Source organism: Macaca thibetana, chromosome 4 (assembly GCF_024542745.1).
Source record: "Macaca thibetana thibetana isolate TM-01 chromosome 4, ASM2454274v1, whole genome shotgun sequence".
Classification (NCBI taxonomy): domain Eukaryota; kingdom Metazoa; phylum Chordata; class Mammalia; order Primates; family Cercopithecidae; genus Macaca; species Macaca thibetana.
The window spans coordinates 63,224,617-63,248,204 of record NC_065581.1 but is presented as its reverse complement, the minus strand read 5'-3'; the positions used below and the strand labels follow the sequence as shown (position 1 = coordinate 63,248,204).

The 23,588-nt window shown below is 34.8% G+C and overlaps 1 protein-coding gene across 1 annotated transcript in view; it reads left to right on the top strand.

The window, feature by feature from the left end:
• The first annotated feature begins 5,174 nt into the window (after positions 1-5,174).
• The window catches only part of EYS (eyes shut homolog), a 395,623-nt gene continuing 377,209 nt past the window's right edge, over positions 5,175-23,588 (top strand). Inside the window, exon 1 of the mRNA XM_050788644.1 lies at positions 5,175-5,371. The gene's annotated coding sequence lies outside the window, so the exon portion shown is untranslated. The remainder of the gene's footprint in view (positions 5,372-23,588) is intronic.

The window sequence follows — 23,588 nt, the reverse complement described above, 5'->3', positions numbered from 1 at the left end:
CTATAGTCCAGTGTTCTAAATATCTCTCTGCAGTATATGGCACAGATTATCATTCCCTTCTTGAAATGTTTACTTCACCTGCCTCAGGGACTTCATTCTGTCTTGTTTTTTCTTCCACTTCAGATAGTATCCCTTTGCACTTTCATGTGCTGATTCTCCTTCATTTTCAACATCTCCAAATTTTGCTGAAATCTTCTCTAGTCCCATAGCTTTATGAATAATGTGTGTGTTAACAACTCCCAAATGTTTATCTCTAACTTGGATCCCTTGTCTGAACCACAAACATGGCTATTTACCTACTTTCATAGTTTCATCACTTGCATGTTTAATAGTCCTCTCAAACTTAAAGTGCCAAGTGCTAATACTTGACTTCCTTTCCCACTCCACCCCAAACCTACTTTTTTCATATTCTTCCCCCACTTGTAAAATAAAACTTGACTTCTCCATTATCCCAGGTCATAAGACTTATAGTCATTATTCTTTCATTTGCTTATTCAGCAAAAAATTATTGAACACTTACTAAGTGGAACACAGTGTCCTATGCAACTGTACATGATGGAAAAAAATAAAGATCCTTAGACTCCTAATAATTTCAATCAACAGGAAGAATGACAACTATACAGTACACATATTCATAAGCAGTTTAAATAGTATCTCAATGGTGACATATTCCGCGCAAACTAAAATGGAACTGGGTGGAGCAGATTGAAATGAGAATAGCAAGTTGTAATATTACGTGGAAAGGTTAAGGTAGGTATATTCTGGAAGGTAAGGTTACTCATACACTTGAAGGTGAGACAGTTTACCTGAGTCAAGATAGTTGAGAGAAGAGTGTTCTGAGAAGGGTAACACTGAGAAAAGAAGCTAAAGCACTAACCTCCTTGCTGTCTCTGAGAAAAAACATGAAAACTAATACGTTTGGAACAGGGTAATCAATAAAAGAAAATCAAAGAGGTAACAGAAAAACAGATCCGGAAAGGCCTTTCAGGTCCTTGTTACCACTCTGGTCTGTTATTCTAAGTGAAATAGAAAATAATACAAAGTTTGGTTAAATATTTGCCACTATATATCTTAATTTTTAAAAAGATCACTGTGGCTATTCTCCCAAAAATAAACATGGGAAGAGGGAGGTGGGCAAGAGTGGAAACAAAAAGATCTATTAAAGGACGTTTGCATTAACTCTTGGGATAAATGGTGATGGTTTCAACCAGAGTGACAGCAGTGAAGATAATGTACAGTGGTTAAATTTGTGATATCTTTCTCTTTTTTTCAACTTTCATTTTAGATTTGGGAGCACATGTGCAGGCTTGTTACCTGGGCACATTGTGTGAAGTTGAAGTTGGGTGTAAGAATGATCACATCACCCCGGCACTAACATAACCCAACAGTCTTTCAACCCTTGCCTCTCTATCTCTCCCTCCTTCCTCTAGTAGTGTCCAGCGTCTGTTGTTGCCATCTTTATGTCCATGAGTGCCCAGTGTTGAGCTCCCACTTATAAATGAGAACATTAAGAATTTGGTTTTCTCATTCTCATTAATTCACTTAGGATAATGGCCTCCAGATGCATCTATCGTGCTGCAAAGGACATGGTTTTCTTCCTTTTTTAAAATAGATTCATAGTATTCCATGTTGAATAAGTACTACATTTTGTTTATCCAGTCCACCATTGATGGGCGCCTATGTTGAGTTTGTATCTTTGCTGTTGTGAATAGTGCTGAAATGAACATGTAAGTGCTTATGTCTTTTCAGTGGAACAATTTTTGTGCTTTTGTATATATACACAGTAATGGGATTGCTGGTTCAAATGGTAGTTCTACGTTCTTTGAGAAATCTCCACACTGCTTTCCACAGTGGCTGAACTAATTTGCATTCCCACCAGGAGTGTGTAAGCATTCTTTTTTTCTCAGCAGCCTCACCAACATCTGTTGTTTTTTGACTTTTTAATAATAGCCATTCGTACTGGTATGTGAGGATATCTCATGGTTTTGAGGTGTATTTCTCTGATGATCAGTTTTTCTCTGATATTGGGCTTTTTTTAATGTTTCTTGGCCTTTGGGATGTCTTCTTTTGAGAAGTGTTTGTTTATGTCTTTTGTGTTATTTTTTTTTTTGCAAATATTTTCTCCCATTCTGTAGGGTATTTGTTTACAATGTTGATAGTTTCTTTTGCTATGCAGAGGCTCTTTAGTTTAATTAGGTCCCACTTGTCAATTTTTGATTTTATTGCAATTGCTTTTGAGGTCCTAGTCATAAATTCTTTCCCAAGGCTAATGTCCAGAATGGTGTTCCCTAGATTATTTTCTAAGATTCTTGTAGTTTGAGGTGTTAAACTTAAATTTTTATAGATTTGGGATATATTTCTTTCATACGTCACAACAAATTCATCATCTCTTCTCTAAATTCTGTTCAAATCTATATCCAGAATCCAACATTACCTTCATTACTGCCAACTTGATCCAAGCCACTGCTAGCCTGTGTCTGAATGGATATAATAACCTCTAATCTGGTTTAGCATCTTCCCATTTCCACACACCTCTCACTCTAGTCACCACAAAATTAAAGTAATGCTTTAATTGACAATCAAGTTGTGTATTTTCTCTTCTCAACACCTCCATGAACTTTCCATGAGATAAAGTAAAAGCCAAAGTCCATAAAATGAACAACAGGGAGACGTCCACATTCTGATTTATCCTTTATTGCTTTAGCCTCTTGTCCTGTCATGCTCCCATTTGTAGTTTCTACTCCAGTCATCTCTGGCCTACTTTAGGATATTTGTAATCAGTGTTTTCTCTATCTACATATCTCTTCCACAGATGTCTTCATAGTTAAATTTCTGTCTTGTTTCTTTTTGTTCTTCTATCAAATGTCATTTGAAAGTAAGAAGGAAAGGGACCAGGCGTGGTGGCTCACACCTATAATCCTAGCACTTTGGGTAGGTGGATCACTTGAGGGCAGGTTTTGAGACCAGCCTGGCCAACATGGCAAAAACTCATCTCTACTAAAAATACAAAAATTGACCGGGCATGGTGGAGGAGGCACCTGTAATTCCTGCTACTGTGGGAGCTGAGGCAGGAAAATCGCTTGAACCCAGAAGGCAGAGGTTATAGTGAGCTAAGATTGTGCCATTGCACTCCAGCCTGGGTGACAGAGTGAGACTTGTCTTCAAAAAAAAAAAAAAAAACAAAAAAAAAAAACAAAAACAAAGACAGCAATAATTAAAGGGGAGAGGGAGAGGGAGAGGAGGGGAGGGGTGGGAAGGGTGAAGGGAGAGGGAGAGGGAGGGAAGGGGGAAGAGAAGGGGAGGAGGGGAAGAGGAGAGGGGAGGATGATGGGAGGAGGAGAGATGGAAGGGAAGGCGGATGGAAGGGGGAGGGGAGTGGAGGGGAGTTGAGGGGAGGGAGGAGGGAAGGAGATGGGAAGAGGAGAGGAGCAGGGAGGGAAGTGGGAGGGGAGGGAAGTGGGAGGGAAGGGAATGGGGAGGGGAGAGGAGGGAAAGGGGAGGGTTAGCAGGGAGGGGAAGGGAAGGGAAGAGAAAGGGGAGGGGAGCTGCAAGGGAAGGGAATGGGGAGGGAAGGAGGAAGGGAAAGGAGGAGGGGAGAAGGAAAGGGAGGGAAAGGTGATGGCAAGAGGGGAGGGGGAAGAGGAGAGGGGAAAAGAGGAGGAAGGGAAGGAAATGGATAAAAGGAGGGAGAAGGGAAGGGGGAGGGGAGCAGAGGGGGAAGGGAAGGCAACGGGGAAAAGGAGGAGGAAGGGATGGGGGACAGGGAGCAAAGGGGGAAGGGAAGGGAATGGGGGAGTGGAGGAGGGGGTGAAGAGGGCGAGGAGGGGGAGGGGGAGAGGAAAGGAGGGGGAAGAGAAAGGGGAGGGAAGGTGAGGGGAAAAGAAGGTACACAGGGAGGGGGAGGGAAGGGAAGGAGTGGAGGAGAGGGGGAAGGTAGGGGAAAGATACAAGAAAGAAAGAAAGAAATAATGGGAGATACAGGAGAAAGAAAAGTGAAGAAAGGAAGGAAGAAGGAAGAGAAAGTAACAGTAAGAAAGATAATGTAAAGAAGGGAGAGAAAAGAAGAGAGGGAGAAAGGGAGGAAACTTCTACATCTTACAGAAGCAAAATATAGTAGATGAACTGTTTTCCAGATAAAAATGGATATGTGCATCATGATACTATGTTATGTTCAGCGTAAATTGTCTTGGGAGGCCACAATGTATAATCATGAATAACTCATTTCCATGAGTCAACAGATAAAAGTTCTTCACTTTAGATAACAAAATGTTAGTAGCATTTTGATTCATGAAAAATGTGTAAATATTATATAAATTATATTAAGAATAAATCATATTAAAACATATACACATATGTATAATTTTATTTATTGCTACAAATAGAAATAGTTTGTCTACAGTGTGATTTTAATATTTTAAAATATTTCCTTTCATTAGGAGATTGATTAAATATATGTTTCACACACTGCAGGATCAAGTATAATACAAATGATTTATGTTTAATTTAGTAATTTGAAAATATAAAGATACTATTAAAGCCAATGTCCAACTGGGACTGTGGGTTCAGGATATACTAATAGAATCTTAATTTGACAAAATTCTAACACACTTAGTGACTGTTCTTTCTATAAACTCACAGATAGAGGTGAGATTTCATTTATTCTACCTTTCAATGGTATAAATTTCTTGAGGCTTTCTTTGTTATGGTCCCATAATTCTCCTTTAGAAAAAGATAGATTCTGTATTATTTCTTTTATAAAGATCATCATGGAATCAATAAGTAACATACTAAAATCATTCTTCGCATCAGCAGGCCCCCTTTCTGTTCTCTTACCCTGACAGCCTTTGCTGTACAACACCATCGGAGGTTGTTACTAAACCTTCAGCATCAGGTTTCCCTAGCAACAGAAAGCCTTTTTCTTTCTCCTACTGTCTGTATCTGAGTTTTTTACAAAAAAAAAAAAAAAAAAAAAAAAAAAAGTAATAATCTCTCAAAACACTAGAAAGCATTCAGACTGAGACATATGAAGTTAGCAATGAAAATTGTGAGTTACAAATAAAATAGGGAATAATTAAATTGTAGAGAAGTATTTTGTTTATGGATTTACACAAAGCTCCAGATGGTGATTTGCTATATTCATCTCCAGATTAGCTAAATAAAGGCCAGGCCTTATGTCAGCCTGCACATGGCTTTAATGACTTTACCTTTATACTGCAAAAGGTTAAGGCTTTTAGTGCTGTGTTTCAGAAGCCACATATAAAGGAAGCTTTATTGGATTAGGCTTCTGAGAAACAAAGTGATACATGCTAGCAGACATTAACCGTAATCAGAAGCCTCCTAGGGTTGCAAGCTTCCTTGGCTAATGGTTGGGGTAAGTTATACTTGATTCCACCTAGAAATTATTTTTCTGTTACTAGATAAAAACACTGCCTAGCTGAACACAACTACAAAGATCTCTAATTGTAATCATAAGCATTTATTTAACCAGTTATTTTTACTTATTCTCTACAAAACATTTTCACTAAATTTTCTGTCATTTTCTTAAGGATATTCATTCTGTTTGAATCAAGAACAACCTGTGCTTATACCTTATACCTCCTTGGATGTACAAAGAATATAATTTTCACCTCCTTTGAGAAACAGGATCTGGGGGATTGCTAGAGAATCTTTATTTAGTCATGAAGTACTTATGATTGCTTTTGATTTTTAAGATTTGTCTGCCAGCATATGCATAGAGCCATGAAAAGTCAATTGCATATGAAACTGTATGATTTTTCAGTTTGTTTAGAAAAGTTTTGGCCATAAATCTAGAGATACTCATACTAGTTTTGTTGGATGTTTATTCTCATGTTAATGATCAACATTTTTTTCCTCCTCAATGGCACTCTGAGGATGGTGTTTCCTTTGGACATGGTTGTTTATTTAAGATTTCTTACAACTGATCAGATATGATGATTTTTAACAGCTTTATTGTGATTTTTTATTTTTAAAAAGAAAGCGTAAAGGTGTTTCACAGGTACAACACTCTTATTAATACACTACCAATCTTATTTTATTATTTAGCAGATTCATGGTTCAATAAGATTTATTAGTTCTGTTTAATTCTTATGATTTTAATGAACTTAAAAATCTTTATTATTTAAATCTTTCAGAAATCATGTATGTTGAACTATTTGTAATTACTTAGTATGCAATATTAAAATAAGGGACTATTGCTTACCTTAAAGGTTAATGTTATTTTCAAAGTTAATTACATAACATTAGAAACTATTAATATATATATACTAGTGTATGCATATATACTCATATATATACTTATATCATCTATATGATATGAGTATATGTCTATCGATCATTCTGCCTAAAATTATTAAGTGTGATTTCATAAAATACATACGAAATGAATATTGAAGCATGCAACATATTGATATATATTATTTTGTCTTTAATTTTCATATATATTATGTTGCAGTTAATTTTTGTACTATATTTATATTATTCTAACAAGTTTTTATTTAAAACTTAATATTTAGGTAATAATGATGCATTTTATGTTATTAGCAGGATTAAGAAAATACAATATTGCTAGTGGATAAAGTGTGTTTTTATTATCAACAACAATTGCAATTGTTAATAATTCAGATTTTTAAAAAATAATTCTCAGTTTTTACCTTAACAATTTTAATTGGCCTAAAAATGACCCTTTTAAACAAAAGTGTTTGCAACACTTTACTATTTAGAAAGGAAAAGGGCATAGATATTGATTTAATCCTAACTATACTCAATATTCAAGAACTCAAATGCCAAACCATGAAGAGACTTCCATGTTTGCAGTTGCCATAAATAAATGACACACACAGTTTGTATAATTTTCTGCATTTTAACCAACTAGAGAATAACTTGTGAGCATAGGGAATAAGCACAATGCCCCTTTTCCCATTAAATTACCAAAACCTAATACCAAGCTTTGATTTGGAGGCATTCAACAAATATTGAGTTAATACGTTAAAAAACAAAACAAAACTGCATTGACAAACTTGGTTCCATTTTACCCTTCGGTAGCATCCTTAAAACAATAACAAAAAATCTTAGGGAAAACAAAAAAGAGGAAAGGAACAAAATAAATAAAACATTTCTGGTGAAGAGTGGCCAAAAAGCCCTGAGTACATTAAGCTATGCTTAGCTGTTCCCTGAAAACATTTTCCTCTTACACAGCCCAGATTCTTTGACTCTGGCCAAGCTCCTGCCCTAAATGGCAGTAGCCAAAGAGTTAATTGCTCCCCATGAGTGCCCTAAGTTGTCAGGAGGCTAACCACTTAATAATCTTAATGAAAATCATGTATGCTTGCAGAGGCTCATGGTAACTTTTATGGTGCCCATATAACACTGGAGAAGGTGGTCTAATCATATAAGTTTTTGCTACCCCAACTGATATAAATGAATGCCTATTATACTTCTCTATTATTGAAATAAAAAAATGAAAAAAAAAATACCATTTTATGAAAGGCCATGTGTTCCCAGAGGAAATTCTGTTTTTAAATATAATAAAACTAACACTTCAGAAAATAACCCTGGAAAATAATGCTGAAGAAACAATTTTCATCTTTGAATGAACTGGAAGAAATAAAGATTAGAAAATGTGCCTCAGGTCATATTCGGGGTTTTGCCCCAAGAGAACTCAGAGAGAGAGTGCATCGCTGCTGTGTAAGATTTGGTGCATTTTACTTTCAGGGTTATGCTTATTTTCACCAAGTGCATTTTCTAATGATCAAAACAGTATTTACTAAATTCATGGTGCTAACTAAATTTCCTGATGAAATAGACGGTGTCTATTCATGAGTTGTTATGTTTTATCTATTTTGGAAAGCTACTGAGAAATCAAATATAACCGAATATTAAGTTATAAATGTGTAACAGTCTATTATTGTGTGACAAGAAATAGAACCACATCAAAGTCTGAAGAGGTATATTCTCCATCAAGCACACATTCTTTCTTTGAACAAGTAAATGTAAACCTGAATTTTAATTGTAACTGAACTTGTTGAATTTAGAATCTGAATCTGGAAAAGATTAGCTTAGCAGAGTAATCGAGCATAGCCTCAGAAGTCAGACACACTGGTTTAAGACTATTAGTTTGTCACTCATTAGCTTTGCAATTTTTAGCAAATTTATTTCGTAAAATGGAGATAATTTTTATGAAATGGAAACAATAGTACACATCTCATCTAGTTGAGTTGAGGCTTACATAAAATATTGTATGTAATGTGCTATGAACAGGATCTGTGAGCTGAGAGCTCAATACATATTAAGGATTATGAGTTATGTGATTTGCATGCTTTATTACACAAAGAAAGTTCAAAGCACCCACATGCACAATGATGGCATATTTAATACTGGGCTTGTTCCAGTGGAGTTTTTTATATCAGCGTTTACTCCTCCTTAGAATCTGCTTGAAGACTCTGCCTAATATTGCTTCCATGGCTCTTCTTTTCACGAACTTCCTTCTCAGGGACCCCCACTTTCAATTCACTCAGTCGTTCTCCAGACATATTAATACTGTGTTTATCAGATTACAGCCAGATCTGACAGTCTTGGACAGCATCTTTGAAGTGAATTTGTAGCACCATGCCAATCCATTACATAATGATTTTACAGTTAATTTTCAGAAACAATTCATTTTTCTCTCCTCAAGGTCTTGGGGAGAGAGAAGGTCATTAGATGTTCCAAATATCAGTAAAATACTTTGAGACAATGTGAATTTCTCACAATGTTAGTTCAAAATATTAATCAGATTTCTTCTAAGAGCTTTCTTTCATTACTTCTAAAGTATTAATTTATCATTTGTAGAATTGTAACTTCAATGTAAATATAGACAAAAAATAATTTTAATATTAAAAAAGGTAAATATAAATTCAATTTTTATATGTAGAAAATAAACACACATGGAACCAATGCACTTTGCTCATTCAAATTTTTGACAGGAATATATTCTCGATAAAAATGTAACATTAGCATAAAATCTATTTTATAAGTTAATATGCAACTATTAAAATGGTTTATTCAATGTATTATTTACATTTTAGGATATAAGTTTGGAAATTAGCAACTAACATAATTAAATTTATAAAAAAAGAATTATTGCTCACATATTTTTTTATTATATATCTATCCATGTATCTTTCTATGTATCTGTTTATGGTTTATGTATCTATCTGCCTGTATATGTGCATGCATTAGTCAGAATTCTCCAAAGTAGCAGTATCAATAGGATGTGTGTGTGTGTAGGTGTATGTGTTTTATGTACACACATTCTATTGGTACTCTGTGTGTGTGTGTGTGTGTATATATGGAGAGAGAGAGAGAGAGAGACAGAGAGAGGAGAGGGAGAAGAGAGAGAGAGAGAGAGAGGTACTTTAAGGAATTGGTTCATGGGATTGTGCAGGTTGGCATGTCTGACATTTGCATGGCCAGCTGCTGAAGATCTAGGGAAGGGTTAATGCTGCAGCTCTAATTGGAAGGCAGTCTAGAGGGTGAATACTTTTCTTTTTTCTTTTTTTTTCTTTTTTTTTTTTGAGACGGAGTCTTGCTCTGTCGCCCAGGCTGGAGTGCAGTGGCCGGATCTCAGCTCACTGCAAGCCCCGCCTCCCGGGTTCACGCCATTCTCCTGCCTCAGCCTCCCGAGTAGCTGGGACTACAGGCGCCCGCCACCTCGCCCGGCTAGTTTTTTGTATTTTTTAGTAGAGACGGGGTTTCACCGTGTTAGCCAGGATGGTCTCGATCTTCTGACCTCGTGATCCGCCCGTCTCGGCCTCCCAAAGTGCTGGGATTACAGGCTTGAGCCACCGCGCCCGGCCGAATACTTTTCTTTTTAGGGGACCTCAGTCTTTTCTCTAAAAGCTTTAAAGTTATTGGCTGAAGCTCACTCACATGGTGGAAGGCACTTTTCTTTACTCTAAGTCTCCTGACTTAAATGTTAATAACATCTAAAAAATTACCTTCATGGCAACATCTAAACTGATGTTTGACCATAAAGGGGATACTATGGCACCATGGCCTAGCCAAGTTAAAACATAAAATTAATCATCATTTTACACACACACACACACACACACACGTGCACACACACACACGTATCTATGTATTTATAGATTGCCTTATATATTTTATTTTATTATTTATTTATTTATTGATGTGGAGTCTCACTCTTGTCACCCAGGCAGGAATGCCCTGGCGCCGTCTCTTCTCATTGCAACCGCCACCTCCTAGGCTCAAGCGATTCTGCTGCCTCAGCATCCCAATTAGCTGGGAATACAGGCAAGTGCTACCATGCCTGGCTAATTTTTGTATTTTTAATAGAGACAAGCTTTCACCAGGTTGGCTAGGCTGGTCTCAAACTCTTGACCTCAAGTGATTCGCTCACCTGGGTCCCCCAAAGTGCTGGAATTACAAGGCATGAGCCACTGCACCTGTTCACCTTATATGCTTTATAAGATAATCTGTTTTCTTGGTTATTACAAAAAATAAGTAAGCCAATGTTTATCAAATTAGTATAAATACTGTCAGTAAGCTTAATGAGCTTTTTTGGTTGTTCATAAACTACAACTTATTTTGAAACACTGAAAATTAAAATAAAATTAAGTAGCTTCAGCAATTAAAAATAAAATGTAATGAGAAAAAAAGATTCTTTTATTTTTGAAAGAAAATAGTCAAAAAAACAAAGTAGAGAAATATTCTCTCCAAAACATGGAAGAAATAACTGAGAGCCAATGAGGATATGGTAGGGCAACAAACTGATCCTAATCATCTCTCTACTCCGTGGCGATGATGACTTGTTAAGCATCTGTCAGTCATTACCCCACAGGGCACAACATGTTGAGATTAGCTCATTAAATATAAGTTTGGCTTCAGCTTGATGGTTAAATGTCCAATATTACCTTTGTGGGTTTGCACTGAAGTCAGAGAAATATGTTCAAGTATTAGAAGAATGTAACTCAACACCTTATGAAATATTTCTAAACTGTGATATTACAAAGCATATATATATATATATATATATATATATATATGCCCTTTTATTTATTTATTTATGCAACAAATGCACTGTTATATTCCCTGCACATTCTAGGTCCTGAGAAAACAGTGACAAATTAGACAACAAAGTTTGTGAATTTTGTTAACCTTTTATTTCTGGAGAGGTGTGAGAAAACAACCAGCAAACAAATAAGCAAGAAAAGAATAAATAATAGAAGCTATCCAGATAATTCAAATAGGGTGAGAAGACATTACCTGGGAGGGTATTTTAGACTGGGAGGTCAGGAAGTATTGCAGTTCAAGTTAATGTTTAAACAGATTTTTATAACAGTGCAGGAATATTATTGGTCAGTTTTAAAATAATCATTTGGCAGTTGTGTGAGGAGACCTGACTGCTGAGAGATGAGCAAGCATGAAGGAGGACGGGAATAGGGAAGCTAGAAAAATGGACAGATTTATTTTCAATTTGCCCATGTTCTTTCTCCCAGTATTAATATGACTTCATTTCTTCTCAGTGTTTGAATATTTATCCATCTGTGATTTATTCTGGCATAAGGAGTAAAATAGACATTTGTCTTATTTTATGCACATAGGTAGCCTGTTGCCGCAATCCCCTTTATTCAATAATGGGAGAATAATTTTAAATATTTTTATATTCATAGTCAAATAAATTTTCCAATACTCTTTGAGGAAGAAATATATTTAAAATGTACAGGCAAGGATTCCTCTCCTGGATACATACTCCTGAGAAATTATTGCAAAGATCTATACAAGGATGGTGTATATGGCAATAGGGAGTTGAAAGCAACCTGTGTATCCATCTCCAGAAGAATGGATAAATAAAATACAGTAAATCACACTATGAGATGCTGTATAGCAATATGAAACAATAAACCAGATATGTGACATGGATTGGTCCCCAAACAAGCCTGAATGAGTAAAGTAGGACAGAGATGGGATTTACAAAACCCTTAATGGAGCTGAAAATACACAAACCCACACTATGTTTTACAAGACTGTATCTATGCTGAAGAACATACGGCAAACACATTACAAATGGTTTCCTTTGACAGGAAGCAGATGGGATGGGGATTAAGAAATAAGGGACAACCCAGACATGAAATGGGCTTTGTGTTGATGATGATATGTTAACAGTAAGAAATGTAAGGTGCATTCCAATTTCAGACACAACAAATGTAAGAAAGTGTGCCTGAGGCTTAATGAATATAGTAAATATTATAGCTCAATATTATGCCTCAGAAGTTTAATTTAAAATATGAAAGAAGGCCGGGGGCAGTGGCTGACGCCTGTAATCCCAGCACTTTGGGAGGCCAAGGCGGGCGGATCACGAGGTCAGGAGATCGAGACCATCCTGGCGAACACGGTGAAACCCCATCTCTACTAAAAATACCAAAAAAATTAGCCGGGCATGGTGGCGGGCGCCTGTAGTCCCAGCTGCTCCGGAAGCTGAGGCAGGAGAATGGCGTGAGCCCAGGAGGCAGAGGTTGCCGTGAGCTGAGATCGCGCCACTGCAACTCCAGCCTGGGTGACAAAGCGAGACTCCGTCTCAAAAAAAAAAAAAAAAAATTTGGCTTTTGCTGCTGTTTACCTACTTACAATCCCACCAACAGTGTAAAAGTGTTCCTATTTCTCCACATCCTCTCTAGCATCTGTTGTTTCCTGACTTTTTAATGATCGCCATTCTAACTGGTATGAGATGGTATCTCATTGTGGTTTTGATTTGCATTTCTCTGATGGCCAGTGATGATGAGCATTTTTTCATGTGTCTGTTGGCTGTATGAATGTCTTCTTTTGAGAAATGTCTGTTCATATCCTTTGCCCACTTTTTGATGGGGTTGTGTGTTTTTTTCTTGTAAATTTGTTTGAGTTCTTTGTAGGTTCTGGATATTAGCCCTTTGTCAGATGAGTAGATTGCAAAAATTTTCTCCCATTCTGTAGGTTGCCTGTTCACTCTGATGGTAGTTTCTTTTGCTGTGCAGAAGCTCTTTAGTTTGATGAGATCCCATTTGTCAATTTTGAAATAGGAACACTTTTACACTGTTGGTGGGATTGTAAACTAGTTCAACCATTATGGAAAACAGTATGGCGATTCCTCAAGGATCTAGAACTAGATGTACCATATGACCCAGCCATCCCATTACTGGGTATATACCCAAAGGATTATAAATTATGCTGCTATAAAGACACATGCACACGTATGTTTATTGCGGCACTATTCACAATAGCAAAGTCTTGGAATCAACCCAAATGTCCATCAGTGACAGATTGGATTAAGAAAATGTGGCACATATACACCATGGAATACTATGCAGCCATAAAAAAGGATGAGTTTGTGTCCTTTGTAGGGACATGGATGCAGCTGGAAACCATCATTCTTAGCAAACTATCACAAGAACAGAAAACCAAACACCGCATGTTCTCACTCATAGGTGGGAACTGAACAATGAGATCACTTGGACTCAGGAAGGGGAACATCACACACCGGGGCCTATCATGTGGAGGGGGGAGGGGGGAGGGGGGAGGGATTGCATTGGGAGTTATACCTGATGTAAATGACGAGTTGATGGGTGCAGCACACCAACAAGGCACAAATATACATATGTAACAAACCTGCACGTTATGCACATGTACCCTACAACTTAAAGTATAATAATAATAAATAAATTAAAAAAAAAAAAAAGAACAAAAAACAAACAAACAAAAAAAAAGAAGTAAGATAAAGAAAAACATTTAGATCAATACTACCATACATATGTTTTAAAAGTTAAAATAACTTTTTGACCGGGCGCGGTGACTCAAGCCTGTAATCCCAGCCCTTTGGGAGGCCGAGACGGGCGGATCATGAGGTCAGGAGATCGAGACCATCCTGGCTAACACGTGAAACCCCGTCTCTACTAAAAATACAAAAAAACTAGCTGGGCGAGGTGGCGGGCGCCTGTAGTCCCAGCTACTGGGGAGGCTGAGGCAGGAGAATGGCGTAAACCCGGGAGGCGGAGCTTGCAGTGAGCTGAGATCCGGCCGCTGCACTCCAGCCTGGGCGACATAGCGAGACTCCCTTTCAAAAAATAAAAAATAAAAAAAGTTAAAATAATTGAAGTGTAACAGAATATTTACCATATGTATAGCCACAGTATCTCCATTTAACCTTTGGATAGTTCTGCTGTAGTCTACTTGATTCCTGGGCTTTGTTGTTTCCCAATTGTCAAAAGCTTTTGCCGACTCTGTTTCCTAATATCTATCATTAAAATGCTTCCCCTTTTTTTCTCATGCCACTGACACGGTCTTAGTTTCTAAGTCCTGATTGTCTTTCACTTGGATTATTGCCATGGTTTCCTAATTGGTCTCCCAGGGTCCAGTCTTGTGAGCAGCTATGATGCCATATGATCTCTCCAAAAGTGAAAATGTGATTGTTTAACTCCCTTTCATAAATCCTTGTGATGTTTTTATATAGTTTTAAGGGAATAATCCAAACTGAGCTTGGTTGGTTCATGGCCTTCATTAATAAGACTTTGATTAGAACTGTCCCTTTCTATATTTCACCATTCACCTCCTTCGCCCAGTTACTCCAGCTCTTGGGCTTCCTGTCATTTTACAGAAGAATGTTCATGTCTTCCCTCTCGACTCTTCACTGATGAGCACCCAATCAGTTAAAAATCTCCATGCCTTAAAATGAATAGATTATACACACCAGGTTATTTTGCAGCTACTATACATGCTCATGTCAGACTTTTTCTGTGAAATTGGGTACATGACTACTACTTACATCTGTTGGCTTATTTGATTCCCTACCTCATTGTGAACTTGTTCAAAGCAAGGTCTGCATCTGTCTTTTTTTGTTTTTCTTTTCTTTTTTTTTTTTGTAATTACCGTTGCCCAGCATGAACCATAATATTGAGTGAAATTTGACAAATATTTATTCAGTAAGGGAAATTCATAATTTCAATTTTCAATTATAAGTAAAATAAAGTTTCATATTTTTGATAAAAATACTTGTAAAGAGGAATAAAATTATGTGAAACTTCAACTTCATTATAAGCACAAATAAGCACCCAAAATATCATATCCAACCATAGTAAAAATAATAAAACAAAAATATAGACATGATCTAAAACGAATAAGTATGCAAGTAGAAGATAATAAAATTATTTTCACTTGGCAAGAATCAAGTGCCGTTGTTAACATTGACAAAATGGTAAGAAAAATTGGGAGAAATATTTACATAGAAAGTAAATTTAATTCATGAATAACAAATGAAGCTCGTGCCGAATCAAATGTGAAAACTCTGGTGATTTTGTTTTACTTATTGACTAGTTTGAAGAAATACACATTATGTTGTATCAGTTTAGAAAAGTAATTTGTAGGAAAAGTGATCTGTTTTGAATACTATTAGGAAGGCTGATTCTTTAGTTTTTCTTATGGTGAAACAATTCATGTTTAATGGTTTCTGTGGAGAATTTTAGAAAAAAATAAACTTCTACAATTAACTAGCAAACACTGTGCTGATGCAAAGTCGTAGAATTTTAGTAAGGAAAGGTGTATGAGGAAGTCAAAGGATAACACGTATAGACAACTGCAGCATGGTAAATGTTTTAGCAATTCATGTAATAGGAACCAGAGGTGCCATGAAATTCACAAAAAAACAGTAGTACACACCACAGTTGTGGGAGAACACTCAGAGGAAGATGTGGTATAACATCTGAGTTAGATAGAATACGATTTCTAGGTGCATTCTTCATTTTTTAGCATCCTAAAAGTAAGTGTGGATAGTTTTCATCAGCTCATATCTCTTGTCGATTTATAATTCAAGAAATATTCATATATTGTTGATATAACCTATAGTTCATATTTAATCTATGCATTAATTATATAGAACCCACCAGTATTTTGAATTAGCTAAAAAAACTTTTATTAGAGAATGTTGAGAAATGTACTGCATTATGACAAAAGCTTCATTAAATCTCCATGCTATTAATATTCAGAGATTATGCTTTCTCAATTAAGCAATACAAAATTTATAAATTTTAATGCAAGTCATCTATCTACGTACAGAAGATAAATATTTATTTGTGTCAGTGCTTAGGAAGGCAACTATTCATTATGTATAATGATGCACCTTTGTCAGAGAAGTAAGTATTTCCCAGATATCGTATTTGAAATAATACATGCCTTCTCCCAGAGTCTGACCTAAACCATATCCCTCTCCCTCCCACTCTGACACACATAAATATTACCTGACGTAAATATTACCTGACAATGTTTCATAGGAAGCTCATGAGCTAAGCAAGTCTTTAAGCCACTCTTTGTGAAATAAATGTCTTATTTGTTACTTTGTACATTTTCCACTAATTGTGGTAGTACAGCAGTTTTGAAATGTCACATATTGTCTTCATTTGTGGATTCTGAAAATGTCTTCTTGTGCCTTATAAACTGTGACTAGGGATACAGTGTACTAGGCAATCAGCATACTGACAGGCTGTGACTAAGATAGATGAAATGCCATGATGATTTCATGTCTTCATTAACATATGCTTGTTACTGGTTCCATAGTCTAATTTTATAACTTCACAAGCCAGGCTCTTTCTACATTTAAGTTAGTTGTTTTTAAATTCTAAATGCCTCGGACCCAATCATTTGGTAAGAATTCATAAAATGAAGAAATACTGTTGTTATTTTCTTATATTTTTAAGCTTGATTGAAAAGAATGCTTCTGTCAGAAATAAAATGCAGACCTGTCGTGTTTTCTCTGTGGGCCTGCAAACATTTAGTTATTTTGTTTACAATGAATCTCATAAGATTAGAAAATCAAATTGACAGATGATCAATGTCAGATCTACTGAAAGACTACCTGCACAAATAGAATACAAGGTCAAACCTCAAATGGTCACTCAAGCCTTGATGATCATGTGTACATTGTAAAGCATGCCTGCAGTAAACACTTAATGTAAAAGTCACTTTGGTGTGAATATGCCCTTAACATGAATTTCACATTAGCATGTGAAGAATAGTTTTAAAACATCTAAAGTATGCATTATGAAGTAGCTATACATCATGATAAATATACACTGAGAATTGACTTTTTAATCTATATCATTTTAATTATTAGAGACTGTTAATTATAATAATTTTAAAGCTAAGAGAGAAAACATACCTTTTTATCCAAAGTGAATTTATCATTATATGTATAAGTGTACACACACAGAAACACACAAAGTCATATATGTCAGAATATATGTGAGATATTAATGCCTCAGAATATATGTAATCTGGCTGCTGTTTGAATTTTTTAACTATCAAATCTTTTCATGCCTTTGGTATCCTAACAAAAACCCGACTAAGCTTATGGAATTCAATGTGGTATATTTTAAAAGTAAAGACATATACTGTTCGATAGCTCTTACCTTTATCAGGAGAAACAATATAGATTAAGAATTCTATATTCTAAGTACTCTGGATGATTTTTAATGTTCTTAGAAACATTTTTGTCAATGTATTTAAGGAGTGCATAAAATAAATTTCAAAGTTTAATATTTCATTTACAATCTCTTAAGTGATCTTTGAATTATTTATCATTATTAAAATAGCATTTCATTTTTAGGATGTGCAACACTCAAGTACTGCCTTACCTTACCAGTGAGATAACTTACACGATACTTTTATATATGTTATATAATTGAGGATTTGAAGAAGTTTCCATATTCTTAGCTCCCCCTATATTTTCCATAAATTTTCCTTCATTTAATAATCTAGCTTATCAAAAACAGAGAAAGAGGTTTGTAATATTGATAGCAACTAAGAAAATCAAGACTACCATTAAGAACAACCACACAAAATGAGTAAATGTATACATAGTTTACTCCGAAATAAATGATTAAAATCAGCTCACAGTTACTAACTTTAAAAATTGTCTAATATTCTTATAGCATATTTATGTAATACAGTTTGAAAACAACGAATCATATTTTAGAATCAGTTTGCATTTTTAACCAACTATGGTAAAATAAATAAAGATGTTTAAATAAATATATAGAATTTTTTAAACCAGGAGTATGACATTTTTAAATATATCTCTGAGAATTTGCCATAAAATGTTTAATCAGAACAGGCATATTGGCTCAGGAACCAGTCAGTCGTTTTGAAGAATACAGCAGAATCTTTAACTTTTATCTCAGTGTTCACTACTGCAGGCAGAGGAACTTTTGTCTTACAGGATTGCTGAGTAAGAAAGAGACCTATTAGATTAACTATTATAAATTCTCCTGCCAAAACAAGATAGATCATTCCCTCTAATCCCAGCTGAATTCTGGGATTTCATATGACTTTAGAATAATTATTTTAGACCAAATTTGAGTAAAATGCCCAAGCTGCAGTTAGCTTGTCATTTCTTAACACTATAAATACAGAACCATGTGTGTTTCTGTATGTGTTTGAATATTCACAGGATATAGAATAGCCAAATGGCTAGTTTGTAATTATTTAACTATGTTTATATAGCTGTATACTTGACTACAAAGTTAGTTTTCTATAAAAGTCAACAGAAAATCAACTTTTTGACAGAGCTATATTACCTGTATGTGCAAGTATTTACAAAATGATATTGTAGAAATAGTTACATATAGATATAACATTGCTAAGGCATGCAAAGTAAAAAGAATAACAATTATTGACTCCTTGATCTTTAGTATGCATCAACTTAATATGGCTGTCACCCAACTTCTTCTCCCTTTTTCCTTCACTGACTTCTACCATTCTCCTATTTTCCCACTGAAAACTTTTTATTACATGATATATGAAGAAAAATCAAAAGATTACGTTGGATCTGAGGTATATATCAAATTAAAATCCAATAAATGTATTAGAATTTCTGAGAACACCTGCAGTTTAATAACAGAATTATGTTTTAATTCTACTCTTTACTAGCCATATACCTTTTGAGAGTTTCAGGAAATATTATTAATCCTACTGTAATATTATTTGTCATAATCTCTCCAAACAAGGGTGATAAATACCATGAGTTGTCTCTTCTAATTTTGCAATCAATATTTAACTTTTCCCAGAGGTTGGTATTTTTAAAATATTGCACACATAACTCTCTGTTGAAAATTTCTCAGTGGCGCCTAATCATTTAAGCAACAAAATAAACACTTATTTCTATACACATGGACACCTATTTGCCCTTGCATATTGTATTTCAATATTACTGAATGATAGGTAGTTTTCTTGTAAAATTTATATTTTTTGCAAATTATTGCCTCTGCTCTCTTTCAACTCTTCCTAAGCTTTCAGGTCTCACCTTAAATTCTCCTTCATTTTGAAAATTTTTATGACTTTATTAGGGAGATTAAGGAATTTTTCTCTGTTATTTAGTCATTATATCAAATTCTGTATTTTTATTAATGATTTTTCTTATGCAATGCTGTCTTTTCTTGAGATTATTAAACACTTTGAAGGAAGAAAATGAACATTTTTCTTTTGTCTTCTCAATCTAACATAGCAGAGCAAACTATTGGTAAATATAAATGGCTAAGGGTTTTACAAAATTTTCTTTAAAAAAAAAAAAATCCACAACAAGCCAGTGGTTTGCCTTGTTGCTAGTTAACATCATTTTGCACAAGTTCATCAATTTGCAGGTGAAATAACCAGTCAGTGTTAGGTCTGGGATTCCAAGTGAGGCAGGCTGACCCCAGAAAATACATTGTTAACTGTATTTATAGTTTTAGTTACCTGAGCCTCTTCTATACTACTGATTACACAAGGGCAATCTCTGCTTAGAAATTATAATCAAGAAGGAATAATTTAGTTTAAGTGCAAATATTTGTCGTTTTAAAAATACACCTGAAGATGTTTCTTTTAACAATCACCAAAAACATTAAATTGCATCACAACTTTGAGACAAAATATATATATATATGAAGAATCAAATAGCAATGTGATTAAGCTCCGTAAGTTACTAAATTTAAAAATATTTACATACTAATGTATGCAGAGTGTATATGCATATGTGTGTGTGTGTGTGTGTGTGTGTGTGTGTGTGTGTGTATATATATATATATATATTTTAAGATAGAGTTTTGCTCTTCTTGCCCAGGCTGGAGTGCAATGGCACAATCTTGGCTCACTGCAACCTCTGCCTCCCGGGTTCAAGCAATTCTCCTGCCTCAACCTCCCGAGTAGCTGAGATTACAGGCATGCACCACCATGCCTGGCTAATTTTGTTATTATACATAATTTTTCAACAATCATGTTCAGTTATTATAGAACAAACATTTCAGTCTTTTTATTGATCTTTGATATTGTCTACTTTCTTCATTCTCCTTGTGGGGATTCTGTATTCATCAGGTGACTATAGCATCAAAATCAGGGCATTCTTAAAAGTAGTAAACACTAAAGTAATTGAAATGAAAATAAAGGTCTAGGACAACCCATAGAAACCAGCAATGTACTGTGCAAACTGAGGTGGGTGCTTAGATTTATCTATTGACCATTTCCTCGGTGTCTTATGAGCCATTATTACACAAGACACATAAGATCTTCCATATCTCATTGCATTTACTTCATGTCCTTTTTAAAAAAATTCAAATAGATTTTCTAAACTCAGATGCATAAAAGCAAGTTCTTACTCCTCCTGTTATCCTTTCCTAATTTTCTCTGTCATTATCTTTATACTTAAAATTCTGTACTTTTCCAAATCTTAATACTTCTCTAATATTAAATATCAAACTAGTGACTTCTGCAGGTTTTATTGTAAAAGATTTTTTAATAACCTCATGTTAAAAATCAGGATGGTACTAGCAAATGTGTCCCTAAAATGCCAAACATCCTCCTTTGTAAATCACCACTGGTACAGTTTTGTTGTAACTGTGGCTCGAGACTTACAAAAAGAAAGAAAGAAAGAAAAAGATAAAGAAAGATAGAAAGGAAGAAAAGAAAGGAAGGAAGGAAGGAAGGAAGGAAGGAAGGAAGGAAGGAAGGAAGGAAGGAAGGAAGGAAGGGAGGGAAAGAAAAAGAAAAAAGAAAGAAAGAAAGAAAGAAAGAAAGAAAGAAAGAAAGAAAGAAAGAAAGAAAGAAAGAAAGAAAGAAAGAAAGAAAGAAAGAAAGAAAGAAAGAAAGAAAGAAAGAAAGAAAGAAAGAAAGAAAGAAAGAAAGGAAGAAAGGAAGAAAGGAAGAAAGAAAGAAAGAAAGAAAGAAAGAAAGAAAGAAAGAAAGAAAGAAAGAAAGAAAAAGAAAGAAAGAAAGAAAGAAAGAAAGAAAGAAAGAAAGAAAGAAAGAAAGAAAGAAAGAAAGAAAGAAGAGAAAGAAAGAAAGAAACAGAAAGAAAGAAAGAGTTTGCTTTTGAGGGCAGTGTAGCTATCAGAGCTCTCCTACATGTTTTCTTCATTTTTACAAAGTTACAAGCTATATAAACTGTAACTCAAAATTATACAACATAAATTCATTGTAGAATACATATGGAGAAAAATGAGAGAGCAGAGAGAGGAAAAAGGGAGGAAAGAGGGGAAAAAAAAACAGAAGTAAGGCTGGAGAGAGAAGAAAAGAAAGAGAAGGAAGGAAAATAGGAAGAAAGGAAGGAACCAATAAAATCTATTTGATTTCTTGTTATTATTAGGAAATTTGATAGAATGCTTTATATTATTTTCTTGCATAGTGCTACTTATGAAGACCATTTTACCAAGCTATGTCTCACCTTGTGGTGTATGGTATTTATTTATTTATTTACTTAATAGATGTCTGAGCATCTAGATATCTCAGGAGCCAAGACCATATGAAAGAAGGGATGAAAAACTTACAATGTAATGGTGCGATTATTATTTCCAAAATTCTAAAAAGTAAAATATAAAGCTTCTCTATGAGTTAAAAATTAGCCTAGACTCTATATCTTTCAAATAAAATATAATGCAAAGCGCTGGAAATTGCCTTTCCACCTTTTTTTAAACTTGTAGCAATTTGAAAACATATTTTAAAGAATGGCTTTCTTTCTCCAGAACTGGATAGTTCTACATGTTTATAAATATTACATGTTGTGTTAGAACCAAAAAATTATATTTTTTAGTCTGTTTGTAGTTCCTTACGGAAAACGATTCTTAGAAATGATTAATTGGAAAATTATATTTTTCATTTATATTTATCATTGTAGTAACATCTTTTACAATTATAATATCACAAGGAAAAATGTATATCCACTTTTTTCAATACCAGGAAACAAGTATGAAAGGATCTTCTTTTAATAAACTAAATACCTCAAATTAATATTTAGTGTTTTCTATGAATTATTTCAATTTTTTCATATTCTGTTTCTTTTTAATTTTAATTTATTTTTATAGTTTTAGGGAGTACAAGTGTGTTATTATTATATGGCTATATTGCATAGTGGTAAAGTTCACTCCTTCAGTGTAAGTGTCACCCAAATACTGTACTTTGTACCCATTGGTAATTTCTCATCCATCACCTCCCTGCTTTCCAAGTCTTCTATGCCTATTATTCCACTCTCTATGTTCATGTGTTAGCATTATTTAGCTCTTACTTACAAGTGAAAATATGCAGTATTTGACTTTCTGTCTCTGACTTTGTCACTTGGTATAATGGCCTCCAGTTCCACCTAAAAGACATAATTTTATTATTTTTTTTTATTCCTGAGTAGTATTGCATGGTCTGCGTTTATGTGTACACATTTTCTTTATCCAATAATCCATCGATGGACCCTTAAGTTTATTTCATGTCTGCTATTGTGAGAAGTGCTGCCATAAACATACAAGTGAGGTATATTGTACTGGTGCCAAAACAGAGATATAGACCAATGGAACAGAACGGAGGCCTCAGAAACAACACCACACATTTATAACCATCTGATCTTTGACAAACCTGACAAAAGCAAGAAATGGGAAAAGAATTCCCTGTTTAATAAGTGGTGTTGGGAAAACTGGGTAGTCATATGCAGAAAGCTGAAACTGGACCCTTTCCTTACATCTTATACAAAAAAAAACTCAAGATGGATTAAAGATTTAAATGTAAGACCTAAAACCATAAATCCCTAGAAGAAAACCTAGGCAATACCATTCAGGACACAGGCATGGGCAAAGACTTCATGACTAAAACACTAAAAGCAATGGCAACAAAAGCCAAAAATGACAAATGGGATCAAATTAAACTAAAGAGCTTCTGCACAGATAAAGGAACTATCATCAGAGTGAACAGGCAATCTATAGAATGGGAGAATATTTTTGTAATCTATCCATCTGACAAAGGTCTAATATCAAGAATCTACAAAGAACTTAAACAAATTTACAATTAAAAAAAAAACCTGTCAAAAAGTGGGCAAAGGATATGAACAGACACTTCTCAAAAGAAGACATTTATGTGGCCAACAATCATGTGAAAAAAAGCTCATCATCACTGGTCATTAGTTACAGGCAAATCAAAACCGTGATGAGATATCATCTTACATCAGTTAGAATGGCGATCATTAAAAAGTCAGGAAACAACAGATGCTGGAGAGGATCTGGAGAAATAGGACCACTTTTACACTGTTGGTGGGAGTGTAA